This window comes from Macrobrachium nipponense, chromosome 24 (genome assembly GCF_015104395.2).
Source record: "Macrobrachium nipponense isolate FS-2020 chromosome 24, ASM1510439v2, whole genome shotgun sequence".
NCBI classification, from domain to species: Eukaryota; Metazoa; Arthropoda; class Malacostraca; order Decapoda; family Palaemonidae; genus Macrobrachium; species Macrobrachium nipponense.
Window position 1 is genome coordinate 55,264,886 of NC_061091.1, and position 14,932 is coordinate 55,279,817.

Here is a 14,932-nt window from a genome sequence, read left to right on the forward strand (position 1 = left end):
TCAACTAATAGGAAATCAAAAGCATTTAAGGACTGGAAAGTAAGGCATGCACAGGGTGAAGAGAAAAGAGATGCAAGAAGGAGGATAGGTATGGCTATTTGATGGGTGGCAGAGCAGTTGAATGAAAAACTAGGAACAAAAGAGGGAGAAAAGGATAGTATCTGTAAGATTTCAAACTTGAGGAAAAGGCAGAGACAGGATTTGAGTACATTGGGTGTCATCAACGATAGAGATGGAAATATATTGTCTAGGGATGAAGACATTAAGAAGAGATGGAGAGTATTTTGAACAACTTTTAAATACTGAAAATGAGAGATAGGAGAAGGGGGAAGTACATAGGGTGGAGGGGCCAGTGATAGAGATACAGGATAGAGAGGTGAAGAGAGCATTAAGTACAATAAAGAATGGTAAAGCACCAGGTCCATTGGAGTTCCAAATTGAAATGCTCAAATTACTAGGTACAGAGGGGGAGCAATGGATACTAAATTTATTAAAAGCTATAAGGGAAGAGGAAAAAATGCCAAGGGACTGGGAGGAGAGTCTATTCGTATATATATACAAGCAGAAGGGAGATGTCATGGATTGTGGTAACTAGAGGGGAATTAACCCTTAAACACCTATTGGATGTATTTTACGTCTATGAAAATTGTCTGCCAGGTGCTTCATTGACGTAAAATACTTTGACAATAAAAGGTTTTTTTAAATATTCGTGGAAAAATAGTTATAGGCCTACTTGGCGAAAAATTTTGAATCTTGTGCCTTGAGGGATGCTGGGAGTTCACGGATCAAGCTGTTGTTTTATTTACAAGCGTTACCAAGGCGCGCATGCGCGAATTTCTTTCTTCTCGCACTAAAAAGCATCAGCTACACATCTCAGAAATTATTTTGTCACTTTGTCGTAATTTTTGCACCGTTTTATATTAGCCGTTACATAGAGTTTTATATATGAAAATGTGTGCCATTTCATGAAGAATACAACAAAAACAACCTATGGTTGTAGCTTTTATCAGTTTTGAAATATTTTCATATACATCACGATAAGTGCAAAAATTTCAACCTTCGGTCAACTTTTGACTCGACCGAAATGGTCGAAAAACGCAATTGTAAGCTAAAACGCTTACATTCTAGTAATATTCAATCATTTACCTTAATTTTGCAACAAATTTGAAGTCTCTAGAACAATATTTCGATTTATGGTGAATTTTTGAAAAAACTTTTTCCTTACGTCCACACGGTAACTCCACCGAAAAAATCAGAAATTCTTTTGTCTGATTGTCAAAATGTTTGCACCGTTTTATATTAGCCGTTACATAAAGTTTCATATATGAAAATGTGCGCAATTTCTTGTAGAATACAACAAAAAAAATAACCCATGGTTGTCGCTTTTATAAGTTTTGAAATATTTTCATATAAATAACAATAAGTGCCAAAATTTCAACCTTCGGTCAACTTTTGACTCAACCGAAATGGTCGAAAAACGCAATTGTAAGCTAAAACTCTTACATTCTAGTAATGTTTAATCATTTACCTTTATTGTGCAACAAATTGGAAGTCTCTAGCACACTATTTCGATTTATGGTGAATTTTTGAAAAAACTTTTTCCCTACGTCCGCGCGGTAACTCTCGCAAAAAAATCATAAATTCTTTTGTCAGTTTGTCGTGTTTGTCGTAATGTTTGCACCGTTTTATATTATCTGTTACATAAACTTTTATATATGAAAATGTGCGCAATTTCATGTAGAATACAATGAAAAACAGCCCATGGCTGTAGCTTTTATCAGTTTTGAAATATTTTCATATAAATAACGATAAGTGCCAAAATTTCAACCTTTGGTCAACTTTTGACTCCACCGAAATGGTCGCAAAACGCAATTGTAAGCTAAAACTCTTACATTCTAGTAATATTCAATCATTTAACTTAATTTTGCAACAAATTGGGAAGTGTTTAACACAATATTTCGATTTATGGTGAATTTGTGAAAAAAATATTTTCCTTACGTCTGTGCGGTAACTGCCGAAAAATCAGAAATTCTTTCATCAAATTGTTGTAATTTTTGCACCGCTTTATATTAGCCGTTACATAAAGTTTTATATATGAAAATGTGCGCAATTTCATGTATAATACATATAAAAGCAACCCACGGTTGTAGCTTTTATCTATTTTGAAATATTTTCATATAAATCACTATGTGCAAAAATTTCAACCTTCGGTCAACTTTGACTCAACCGAAATGGTCGAAAAACGCAATTGAAAGCTAAAACTCTTACATTCTAGTAATATATTGAATCATTTACCTTCATTTTTTCAACAGATTGGAAGTCTCTAGCACAATATTTCGATCTATGGTGAATTTGTGAAAAAAACTTTTTCCTTACGTCCACGCCGCAGTAACTCTGCCGAAAAAATCAGAAATTCTTTCGTCAGATTGTTGTAATGATTGCACCGTTTTATATTAGCCGTTACATAAATATGTCTGCAATATCATGTAGAATACAACAAAAAACCGTTGTAGCTTTTATCAGTTTTGAAATATTTTCATATAAATCATGATAAGTGCCAAAATTTCAATCTTTGGTCAAATTTGACTCGACCGAAATGGTCGAAAAACGCAATTGTAAGCTAAAACTCTTACATTCTAGTAATATTGAATCATTTACCTTCATTTTTACAACAAATTGGAAGTCTCTAGCACAATATTTCGATTTATGGTGAATTTGTGAAAAAAACTTTTTCCTTACATCCGCGCGGTAACTGCCGAAAAAATCAGAAATTCTTTCATCAGATTGTCGTAATATTTGCACAATTTTATATTAGCCGTTACATAAAGTTTTATATATGAAAATGTGCGCAATTTTACCTAGAATACAAAAAAAACAACCCATGGTTGTAGCTTTTATCAGTTTTGAAATATTTTCATATAAATAACAATAAGTGCAAAAATTTCAACCTTCGGTCAACATTTGACTCGACCGAAATGGTCGAAAAACGCAATTGTAAGCTAAAACTCTTACATTCTAGTAATATTCAATCATTTACCTTAATTTTGCAACAAATTCGAAGTCTCTAGAAATATTTCGATTTATGGTGAATTTTTGAAAAAACTTTTTCCTTACGTCCGCACGGTAACTCCACCGAAAAAATCAGAAATTCTTTTGTCAGATATTGATTGTCATAATGTTTGCACCGTTTTATATTAGCCGTTACATAAAGTTTCATATATGAAAATGTGCGCAATTTCTTGTAAAATACAACAAAAAACAACCCATGGTTGTAGCTTTTATCAGTTTTGAAATATTTTCATATAAATAACAATAAGTGCCAAAATTTCAACCTTCGGTCAACTTTTGACTCAACCGAAATGGTCGAAAAACGCAATTGTAAGCTAAAACTCTTACATTATAGTAATGTTCAATCATTTACCTTAATTGTGCAACAAATTGGAAGTCTCTAGGACACTATTTCGATTTGTGGTGAATTTTTGAAAAAACTTTTTCCCTACGTCCGCGCGGTAACTCTCCCGAAAAAATCATAAATTCTTTTGTCAGTTTGTCGTGTTTGTCGTAATGTTTGCACCGTTTTATATTATCCGTTACATAAAGTTTTACATATGAAAATGTGCGCAATTTCATGTAGAATACAATGAAAAACAACCCATGGCTGTAGCTATTATCAGTTTTGAAATATTTTCATACAAATAACGATAAGTGCCAAAATTTCAACCTTTGGTCAACTTTTGACTCCACCGAAATGGTCGCAAAACGCAATTGTAAGCTAAAACGCTTACATTCTAGTAATATTCAATCATTTACCTTAATTTTGCAACAAATTGGGAAGTGTCTTAACACAATATTTCGATTTATGGTGAATTTGTAAAAAAAATATTTTCCTTACGTCTGTGCGGTAACTCTGCCGAAAAATCAGAAATTCTTTCATCAAATTGTCGTAATTTTTGCACCGTTTTATATTAGGCGTTACATAAAGTTTTATATATGAAAATGTGCGCAATATCATGTATAATACATCTAAAAGCAACCCATGGTTGTAGCTTTTATCAATTTTGAAATATTTTCATATAAATCACTATAAGTGCAAAAATTTCAACCTTCGGTCAACTTTGACTCAACCAAAATGGTCGAAAAGCGCAATTGTAAGCTAAAACTCTTACATTCTAGTAATATTCAATCATTACCTTCATTTGAAACAAATTGGAAGCCTCTAACACAATATTTCGATTTATCGTGAAGTTTTGAAAAAACTTTTTCCTTACGTCCACGCGGTAACTCTGCCGAAAAAATCAGAAATTCTTTCATCAGATTGTCGTAATGTTTACACCGTTTTATATTAGCCGTTACATAAAGTTTTATATATGAAAATGTGCACAATTTCATGTAGAATACAGCCAAAAATAACTCATGGTTGTAGCTTTTATCAGTTTTGAAATATTTTCATATAAATCACGATAAATAGAAAAAAATCTATATTCGGTCAACTTGAACTCGACCAAAATGGTCGAAAACTGCAATTGCAAGCTACAACACTTACAGTCTATTAATATTCAATCAATTACCTTCACTTTGCAACAAACGGAAAGTCTCTTGGACAATATTTCGATTTATGGTGAATTTTTGAAAACTACTTTTTTTTACGTCCGCCGTTACGAATTCATGCATCATATTGTGATAATATTTTCTATGTATTGCTTTGATCGTTTTACAACTTGTTATATATCAAAATCACCGCAATTTAGTGTACAATGCAACGAAAAAAATGAACTCATTAGCTTTAACCGTTTTGCTCACAGCGCGATTTGTATACAATTATATATGAAATTGTTTTTCACGCTGTCATATATTCCAATATTTATATATGATAATGATATTTTTTTCATTTTTGATGGTTGCATACTAAACTTCAGGCAATGACAAAAAAGGAGCCAAAAATTAACTCTTAATCTTGAAAACTAAGTGTGCTGTGATTTTTTTTTAAAACTTTTTTTCCGCTTTGGCGCTCACTCCCGAACCCCGCCGGCATACGGGAGACACTTTCGGAAATACCGGCTCGGCGTTTAAGGGTTAAATTAACAGAGCATGGATTGAAAGTTTTAGAGAGTATACTGGGCGAGAGATTAAGAGACTGTAAAGATTGGGAAACAGTAGTATGGATTCATGAGAGGAAGAAGGACGGTGGATCCCATCTTCATAGTAAGAAAGCTACAGGAAAAGAGACTAGAGGGAAACCAGAGGCATATGATAGAATCCCAAGAGAAGTGATGTTTTGGTGTTTGAGGAATAGGAAAGTCCCACAAAAGTTGGTTAGGCTGGTCGAGATGATATATCAAAGAACGAGCACAAAGGTAATAACAGCAGTTGGGGAAACAGAAAACTTTGAAGTTACTGTTAGATTACACCAGGGGTCAGCATTAAGCCCATTTTTGTTTGTGCTGGTTTGTGTTGAATGGAGAGACCAAGAATGAAATGCTGTGGGAGTGCTTGTATGCCTATGATTGGTGATTACTGCTGAAGATGAGGAGGACCTACAGAGAAGGGTAGAAGAATGGCAGGAGTCTTTGGAGAGGGGTGGCTTACAGGTGAATGTGAATAAAACAGGTTTTGGTGAGCACTAGAGAAGATAGACAGAATAGTAATGGAAGAAAGAAGTGGCTCGATTATAAAATGGGCGGAAAAGTTTAAATACTTAGAATCTACTTTTAAGCCAAGAGGGAGGGTGTGAGGCTGAAGTTGACAGTAGGATAAAAGCAGCATGGGGGAAGTGGAGAGATGTAGCTGGAGTAGTATGTGATAAGAAAATGCCAATCAACTAAAAGTCAAGATCTGTAGCACAGTGATAGGAACAGTGCTAATGTATGAATCGGGAACATGGGTTCTAAGAAGAAAAGAGGAAGTAAAGCTTAAGAGAACAGAGATGAAAATGCTGAGGTGGATTATGTGAATATTGCTGCTTGAGAGATTGGAAAATTATGAAATAAGAAGAAGAGCAGACTTAGTAAAGATTTCAGATGTGATAAGAGAGTAACGATTGAGATGGTATGGGCATGAGTTAAGAATGGATGATGAGGATGGAGTAAAGAGGGCTTGAGAAGAACCTGTTAGGGGAAGAAGATCGAGATGGAGACCGAGAATTAGATGGTGAGATAAAGTGAACAAAGATATGGAGAGAAGAGGTTTGGTGGAGGATGATGCCTTAGATAGAAGGCAGTGGAAAAGGCGCATCAGGCAACCGACCCCTTAATGTAGGGATAACGGTGGGAAAGATGAGGAAAGATGCTCATACCGGGGAAAAAGAAAATTAATTCTTGTAATTACTATTAAAGGCGAGGGAAAAGGTGGAGCTCAATATAAATGGTATGGTTGGGACTTGGCTTCTACAGCACCATATGCAATGGAAGTCCTCCCCTTGTGGACACAGTACTATTAACCTAAATGGGTTAAGGTGGAAATGGTCTCATCCTCCCAATAAGCAGCCCCTCTTTGGAAGATTATGAGCAGAAGGCCCTTTTAAAAGGAGCCTCAGAGAAAAATACATATATTTGTCACCAAGCACGTCTCTTCAGTGACCCCAAGAAGGACTCCTCCAAACGAAGAATGATCCATGACCTCTCAAAACTGAACAAACATATTGTTTGCCATAAGTTCCCAAATGACTGCTGTTGTCCAAGTACATATAATCATTCCACAAGGGACATGGATCATTTCTGTAGGCCTGAAAGACGCTATTGAAACGTCCCTATTGCTGTCCCCTTCCGTCCCTTCTTAGTGTTCCAGATAAGGAAAGGTAACATACAGATTCAAGGTCACGCACCTTTTGGTAGATCATTGCCCCAAGAATCTTTACAAAATTGACAACAGTGGTTGTCCAGGAAATCCGAAAAGAAGTAATTCAACTGGTATTCTATCTAGACAATTAGCTAGTCTGGTGGCCTACCAGAGAAGCATAGTAGTCAACAGACTCCAAGCAAAAGGCTTTCAAATATATTGGAAAAAATCCCACCATACAACCAGCAAATGCTTTCAGTGGCTGGGACTTGTTGGGAAACTCTTCATGGCCACTTATCTTTCCCCGCCATTACTCAGAAGAGAATAAGGAAGGAAGTCAAAAGGTCCCTGGCACAGCCCAGCATTTCCAGACATCAGGTGGAGCATATAAAAGGCCTTGTTACAGTTCACATCTGTGGTAGACTAATCCTCAGACTGCAACTAAAAATGTAAACAAATTTAGACTTGCATACAAGAAAAAAGATTTGCAATTGACTTCATCAAAGGAGACTAAAGTTGGGAAATACTCTGGCAAAACAGGTTGCCCTGAGTCTTCTGTATGTATAAGTGATAATACACATGGATGCCTCCTTGGCAGGTTGGGGAGGCCATTGGGAAGATTGTCAGGTAGCAGGGAGGTGGTCACCTACCCTGAGGAAGTGTCATATCAACTTTTTGGAGATAATAGATGTCTTCCTATCTCTTAGAAAACAGACCCTCTATCAAGTGACACTTGCCTTCAGTTCACCTTGCAAGGTTGTTCAGTGTATTAGCAGACCCTCTATCAGGGGATACAACAGCCTTAACTAAGTGAATGTTAGACAATTACTCCTCAATCAATTGCCAACATGTTTCCACATCCAGAAGTGGACCTGTTTGCCTTGTAAGAACCACCAACTTCTAATGTACGTATGTGTGTCTGAACCTGCATAATTAAGCAATAGCAGACTGGGGACAAATGAAGGATGGTACTGTATATGGGAGAGCAGTGATGGTTCAGACACCTTTTTTTTATTTCTATCTAGAAGTAAGAGTTTAAGAAGCAGAGATGTCATTGACATGTCAATGTGTAACCTCGTCATCCTACATTTACGAGTGAATGTGGTTTGTCGTATACTTTACTATACTTGAAGCTATATATCTTATTTAAAAAGTTTCCGAAAACGTCCAAATCATCTCTACCCATGGTAATGATTTGGACAAGAGCATGGGATGATTCGCATAATTATTATAATTGATATTTACCTTCAAGTCAGATGATAAATGAAACATAAATATCTTACGAAATGTTTAACTGAAATACTCAAAATCAACTTAAAAAGATATTCTCTCCCTTGGTGATTGGCAGACAGAAAATGTAACTGAAATCCACGATGTTTGTTGAGAATAAATATTAAAGTTGGCTTAAAGAATATTGTACCCTTCAAGACAAAAACTAAATGAAATATCCTCGCCAGCCAATGATTAAATAACCAAAATATTTGAATTTATTATCTCCATGAGTCAACACCAAACACAAAATATAATTACAATACGAAATTTGCTGTGCCTAAATCTTATTTAATGTTGGCCTAATGAACTTTGAAATACCCCTGTTTTCTTTTAATACTATGCTGAACTAGGTTTTGGAAGCATTCCAATTACTGCCTCTCTACCAATAATTGCTTTATCCTCAATTTATAGAAATGTAAAACTATTAGTAACAAATTTCTGTAATTTTCTTAAATAAGAAATTTGAAATTCATCATACTTGTGTAAATTGCTGATTAATTTACCTACATAATAGACTTTGCTACAAAACAAAGTCTCCCTCCTCTGGGAATTTATCAATGAAACCAACTTCTGTGTCTTCGATCTCCTCCGCTAACAATTATTATTAAGCACGGAACAATTACTGTTAAGCATGGCTATTGAGAGATCTTTAAGACGATGATGAGGGTCTTCTTCAAGTTTTGGCCTCTGTGTCTAGCGTTTTAGTATTTTTTCTTGCTTTGTGATGTTCTTAAGGTATCATTTCCAAACTATTTCCTTCTTGGCTGGGATTTTTGGCTTTTACTTCTGTTTTTTCTGTTTATGCTCAAGCTTTTCCTCTAAACTCCTGAAGTGTATTTTCTACAGTAGCAGCATTCCTTTCCCTATTGGTTTTCTTCTTATACTGTCGTCCCATGATAGGCTTTAAGGAACTACAATCAATCTGAAGCAAAGGATACGGTATTTTTCTTTGTAATGAAGGTCATATGATGGGTTTATAAAGTGCTTTATAGGGTAATGAGGTTAATGAATGGTTACACAAAATATAACGTAAATATTGTTTGTGAAAATCTTTTGTTTCTTTATCGGAATTCATAATTAGTAAAGTATTTCCATCATCCCTATCCTAGACTGTCCGAACCATCTCCCACAGATCATAACCATTTGATGACATCCTCAGCCTATGTCCTTTGAGATTACAGGCGAGTAACAGCTACAAAACCTTCGTCATACAGTACAAATACACACCCAAGCTGATAATCAATTCCTTTATCATATTCACTACACCACACCTTACGATTCAAATGCCAAAAATGACATAGGAAATGAGAAAAACCACAACATTTGACCTCTATACTAAAGTATGCATTATCTCTCAACCAAAGTCCATGTATCAATGGTAAACAAACTCTCGCAATTTCACATGATTTTTTGGAGCTGAGGGCCCCTTACGTTTTCCAGGAAATGTACTGTCCAGACCATTCCACTGTCCGAATCATCACTGCTCTCCCCCTACCTTTCCCTCCATTGTCTTTGAACAAACTTGTATAACTTTCAATGGAACTGCTTACTTAACCCTGGATAGGTATCGTTATTTGACCACCCTGTTTAGGTGCAGTAGGGTAGAGCTCGACCCCGGCTCAAAAAAAAATTGAGAAAAATTTATTTGTGCATTAATCTGTATTGTTTGACTTCCTAAAATTACTTCAAAGAATGCTAAAACCTACTGAAAAGATAAATAATACCCAACTACAAGTTAACTATTTACAAAAATTAAATTATAAAAATATTTATAAAAAATACAAAAATACACACACACACACACACACACACACACACATATATATATATATTGTATATAATATAATATATTATATATATATAGATATATATATATATATATATATATATGTATATGTATATAAAGTAGTACCTCGAGACACGAAATTAATCCGTTCCAAGCCCTCCAAAAACACCCCAGTAAATTTCATAATAAAGCTAAATTGACCTATAAACAATGAAATACTACAACAATTTGGACCATTCAATACCTAAATTAATAAAAAAATACAAAATATAACCTGTAAATAAAGTGTATATTAGTGTACATGGTAAGAAATATACTGTACGTAAAATGTGGAAGCTTACCTTTCGAGTGAGACTACGTACATACGTAACTATCCAAGGAAGATTGCTTCTGCCTACTTTTCACAATGTTCCTGTGTGAGCCTTTTCGAGGGGTGTCTTCTACAAATGATTGCACTTTATGAAAAGCGGCTTTAATTTCTGCAGTTTTTTTTCTTTTGTACTACATATGTATGTATGTATGTACACTTTAAAAAATATATACGTACGTACTACATACGTAACTATCCAAGGAAGATTGCTTCTGCCTACTTTTCACAATGTTCCTGTGTGAGCCTTTTCGGGGGGTGTCTTCTACAAATGATTGCACTTTATGAAAAGCTGCTTTAATTTCTGCTGTTTTTTTCTCTCTTTCTTTTTTGATTAACTTTTTTTTTTACTTTTTTTTTTTACTTTACGTAGGGTTTTTTTTTTTTTTTTTCTTTTTACAGAATTTCAACTTTCTGTTTTTTATCACTTGGTTCTTCTTTTGCACCTCATGACTCTGTTGGCCCTGGTGTCCATCAAAACCCTGTTCAACCAAATGCTCTCTCTGCAACTGATTTGGGTACTGAATGTTCGGCTACTGACCTTCAACATAAACTGAAGTGCCTTCATTATACGTATACATACTGGTATGCATGTTGTAAATGATTGGTCTACACCCTCTGTTCAGCAGGGAGTGGAGATTTCTACCAAACCTTGCAAAGTTTTCCAGTTACCCATGAGAGAGACCTTGATCACTTATCCCATTTGAGAGATCTTGGTCACTTTTTTTTTAAATATTACGTACACATTGACGATCCTGAAAACGAATACCGCGTGCGTACTATAACAATGCTGGTACCGAGTGGCCGAGCCACGCCACCACGTGTACATAGTAGATGCATGATGGGAGGGACGCTGGCCAATAGGAGAGAAGGATTTCATGGCCGCCACTAGCATCAGGAACCACTGGGAGAGCAGGAGGATGGTGGCGAGTCTACTAGTACTAAGATGGCGGCGCACGCCGCGATTTTCAAAATTGTTATCCGGGCGAATCTCGGACTTTCAGAAACCTTCCGTATCTTGAAAACTTTTTGTATGTAGAGACGTTAAAATTTTTGTATTGGCTTTCGTATCTCAAGTTTTTCGTAAGTTGAGCCTTTCGTATGTCGAGGTACCACTGTATATGTGTGTGTGTATATATATATAAATATATATATATATATATATATATATATATATATATATATATATATATATATACACACACATATACATATATAAATTTAAGGAATCCTTCCTAAAATTATAACAAACAATTTGTGACTGCCAGAAAGGGGGTCAGATCTATAGAGGTCATAATCTGAAATGAGAAAAAAAGGGAAAGTTTTTTGGGTTCAAATTTCATGAATTTTTTGGGGTACCTAATGAAATAGGAAATGGCTAATTTTTTATTGAATAAACCCATATCTGCACTAAGATGTAATTTACTGTTATATCAGGGGCCAAATCTAAAGGTAATTTTTTGACCTAGCTTCATCATGAAAATTTCTTATAAAAATCATTGTATCTATTATCAAATATGATATTTATGCATGAAAATACACTAACATAGCGCAAATTCTATAGAAAACAAGAATATATAGAGACATGCCAACTTATCTTTCGGGTATGTCAACAAAATGGCCCCAGACCACACCAACTCTGATGGCCAAATCTGCCACCTGAAATGGAGGAAGGGTCTGTCAATTTCGTGGATTTGCATAAAACTTTTATGGTGGCTTGCTGGATGTTTGACAATTATTTTGCAGCTATAAAATTAAAATTCTGACCAAAAAATTGATTCGAAAAGGAAATAAATTCGAAACAAATTGAAAATATTGCAATATTTTAGGTAAAAAGTGGATGATATGTATTTTGTAAAGAGTAAAATTATGGTATTTATGCAAACAAGTAGTAAAAAAAGAAAGTGTCATGATGTAACTTACCTATAACCATCCATCAGGTACAATTCGGACACAAGACAGTTTGATGCTGTAGGCAAACAGGCTTCTTGCATCTCGAACATGCAGTGTTTGTCTTGTTGTCATCCTGGCTACTACCGTCAGTACATTACCACGTCTAATACTTCATTTGTTATTTTTCACTAACAAAATCATCCATAAATAAAATTGCATCCTTAAAGTTAATAAACAATGAAATTCCCTATATCAACCTAAGGAACTTGACCTCTCAGCAATTGTTAGGGGTATTATAATTTTACTTTGTAATACTCAAAATTAAATTAAATAAAACATTCATATAGCAATAAAAATAAAGAAGATCCAATTTCTTCCTTTTATTTAGCAATTTTTTTTAACTATTCTTTCAGTAAACTGAAATCTAAAGCAACTTTCTCAAAAAGGTAAGATTATTCCATTTTTCTCAGTAAAGCTTACTCGTCAATTGAGAACACATCTACAAAGAACATGTAAAAGAAAATGAAACAAATAAGATATCTAAGAAATTCGTGTTGCTGCTACTCTTGATGCTTAATCATATATATAAATATATATATATATATATATATATATATATATCTATATATAGATATATATATATATATATATTCATATATATATATATAAATACATATAAACCTTGAATAAATTGCAGTCTAGAATTAGGATTTACTTTTGACATAACAAATCATTTACTGTGTTAGCCATCATTGTAATATGAACCAAAGCAGTTATTTGTGAAGTAGTTGTCCGTCGGTGAAAAAGTGCCACAAGTTCCCTCACCTCTTGCTCCAACTCACCCACGTCAAGCTCCTTATCATCAGAGGTATTGGCAACCTCCAAATTGTCATCAAGATCACTTTCTAATTCCCTTAGGAGCGAGTTGATGGCATCTATGCCAAGGGAATACTGCCTGCTGGCCATTGTTGATAGGAACTACAAAAAAGGCAAAAAACCAGATAGTGCCAATTGAAGGAAAATGGACCACATGGCAATATACGGTATCTCAGCCAAAACCAGTGTCATGCAGGTGGTACACACCATCCACCCAAACTTTCCAACAATACAAAACTATACAAGTATGAACACTTTTTGACAGGAAATCATTATATAATAACTTTGCTTTTTGATCACTTACCTGATGTAGGTATCGTAGGGTCGAGCTCAACCTGGGGAAGTATCAGAAAAGTGGGAAGGACAAAACCAAGGCGAGTGTACATCCTAGCCTGACCGTGGCGTGTAGACTAGTGGCTTCTTGCAGGTTGATCACCCACACATTCGTGACAGCCAATGATTTAGTGGGCAGTTCTCAGCATTTTTAGAGGGTTTTTATGGGGGTTGACTGTATATGCATTATTTCCTATTGCTTCAACAACGGGTGACGAACTCAATTCCATTATCTTTCGTCCAGTGTTCTATCCCAGACAGTAGGAAGGAAAGTCCTGTATGTGTGCTCCTTGCTGAGCCGAGACCTTCACCTGTGGACTTTAAAATCATGTCTGCCATGAAACTATGGACTTCATTTCTTTAACAATAATACGTAGTCTGTCTGGAAAATATGGTTAGATTATATCCATGTTAAGAGCCCAGTTGAGATCTCTGTTGAAATACTTCTACGTTTTCTTATATATCTTTTCAAAACAAATGGCTTGCTGTTATAACAATTACAGCATACAAGGTAGCACTGTCAGAACTATTGCTTTATCGATTTGGAATTGGTTCTTTAGCATTGCAATGACCTGCTCTTGCAAGACTTCCTGATTCTCAAGTCCCTGAATGAGGTGCTTAGGCTTCTGTGACCCCTCAAATCATTGGGCCCAAAACAGCTACAACATAATGCTGCAAAAGGCTATCTTTTTGACTGATTTTGCATCAGGAGCTCACATTAGTAAACAGGGCTTTCTTAGACAGGAACCTTGCTTAAGAGAAAATTAATTGTTCTGATAAGGGAACTCAATTTGTCAAATAAAACTTACGACCAGTTCGATTTTCCTACACCCTAGCACAGTAAACTACTCTCATCTCCATTCCTTTCCTAAGTCACGTGACATTTGAAAGGCAAGTACATCGTTAGTTTTTTCTTCAGAAATGTTTCTTTCAAAGAAGTCTTCGAGTATACAATGTGGCCATGAAGAGCAGTAGGTAGTCCCCAGTTATTGGTGGCCTCGGTTATCGGGAATCCAGATTTATGAGGCTTGGCTAGCCCCAAAAGTTGCCAAATATTGGCGATTTTTGGTGCCAAAATGCGCCCATTTCCGGTTATTGGCGCTGATAATACTTTTGCTGCTGATACATACCTAACAGAGGTGCTATTAACTGGTTACTGGTGCCGAAAATCACTTGATTTTTGGTTATCAGCAGTTTTTGCTTAATCATCAAGCCTTTGGAACGGAACCCCCCGCCAATAACCGGGGATTGCTGTATCCCTAAAATACTATTGCCACGAGTTCGGACAAATTTGACTACATTGTATATCTTTAGATGGTATAGTAAGTCCTGACCTCATAGGTGCTACGGCAGTAAACCGGGGGGCCTCTTGATGGGGTGGGTATGTCAAGATATCGCTGAGAAAGTTGTAGCAATACCACAGCCAAACCCAGCATATTTAGGTAAGTCACTTTAGAACTACATCTTAATTATAATAATTGTAAGTTTGTGTTTAGCTGCATAGTATTCGTTGTTGCCAAACCATATGGATATCTGGAATAAAGAATGTGGATAATGACTTGTGGCTTAACCTTGGACCAAAAATTTTACCTGGGTTATTGGGAATGAATTTTAAGAGCTTAACCATTTCG

General features: G+C 35.5%; 1 protein-coding gene across 1 annotated transcript in view; it reads left to right on the forward strand.

Annotated features, from left to right (window-relative positions):
• LOC135205644 (tyrosine-protein phosphatase 10D-like) overlaps positions 1–14,932 on the forward strand; it is a 247,217-nt gene that overhangs the window by 194,003 nt on the left and 38,282 nt on the right.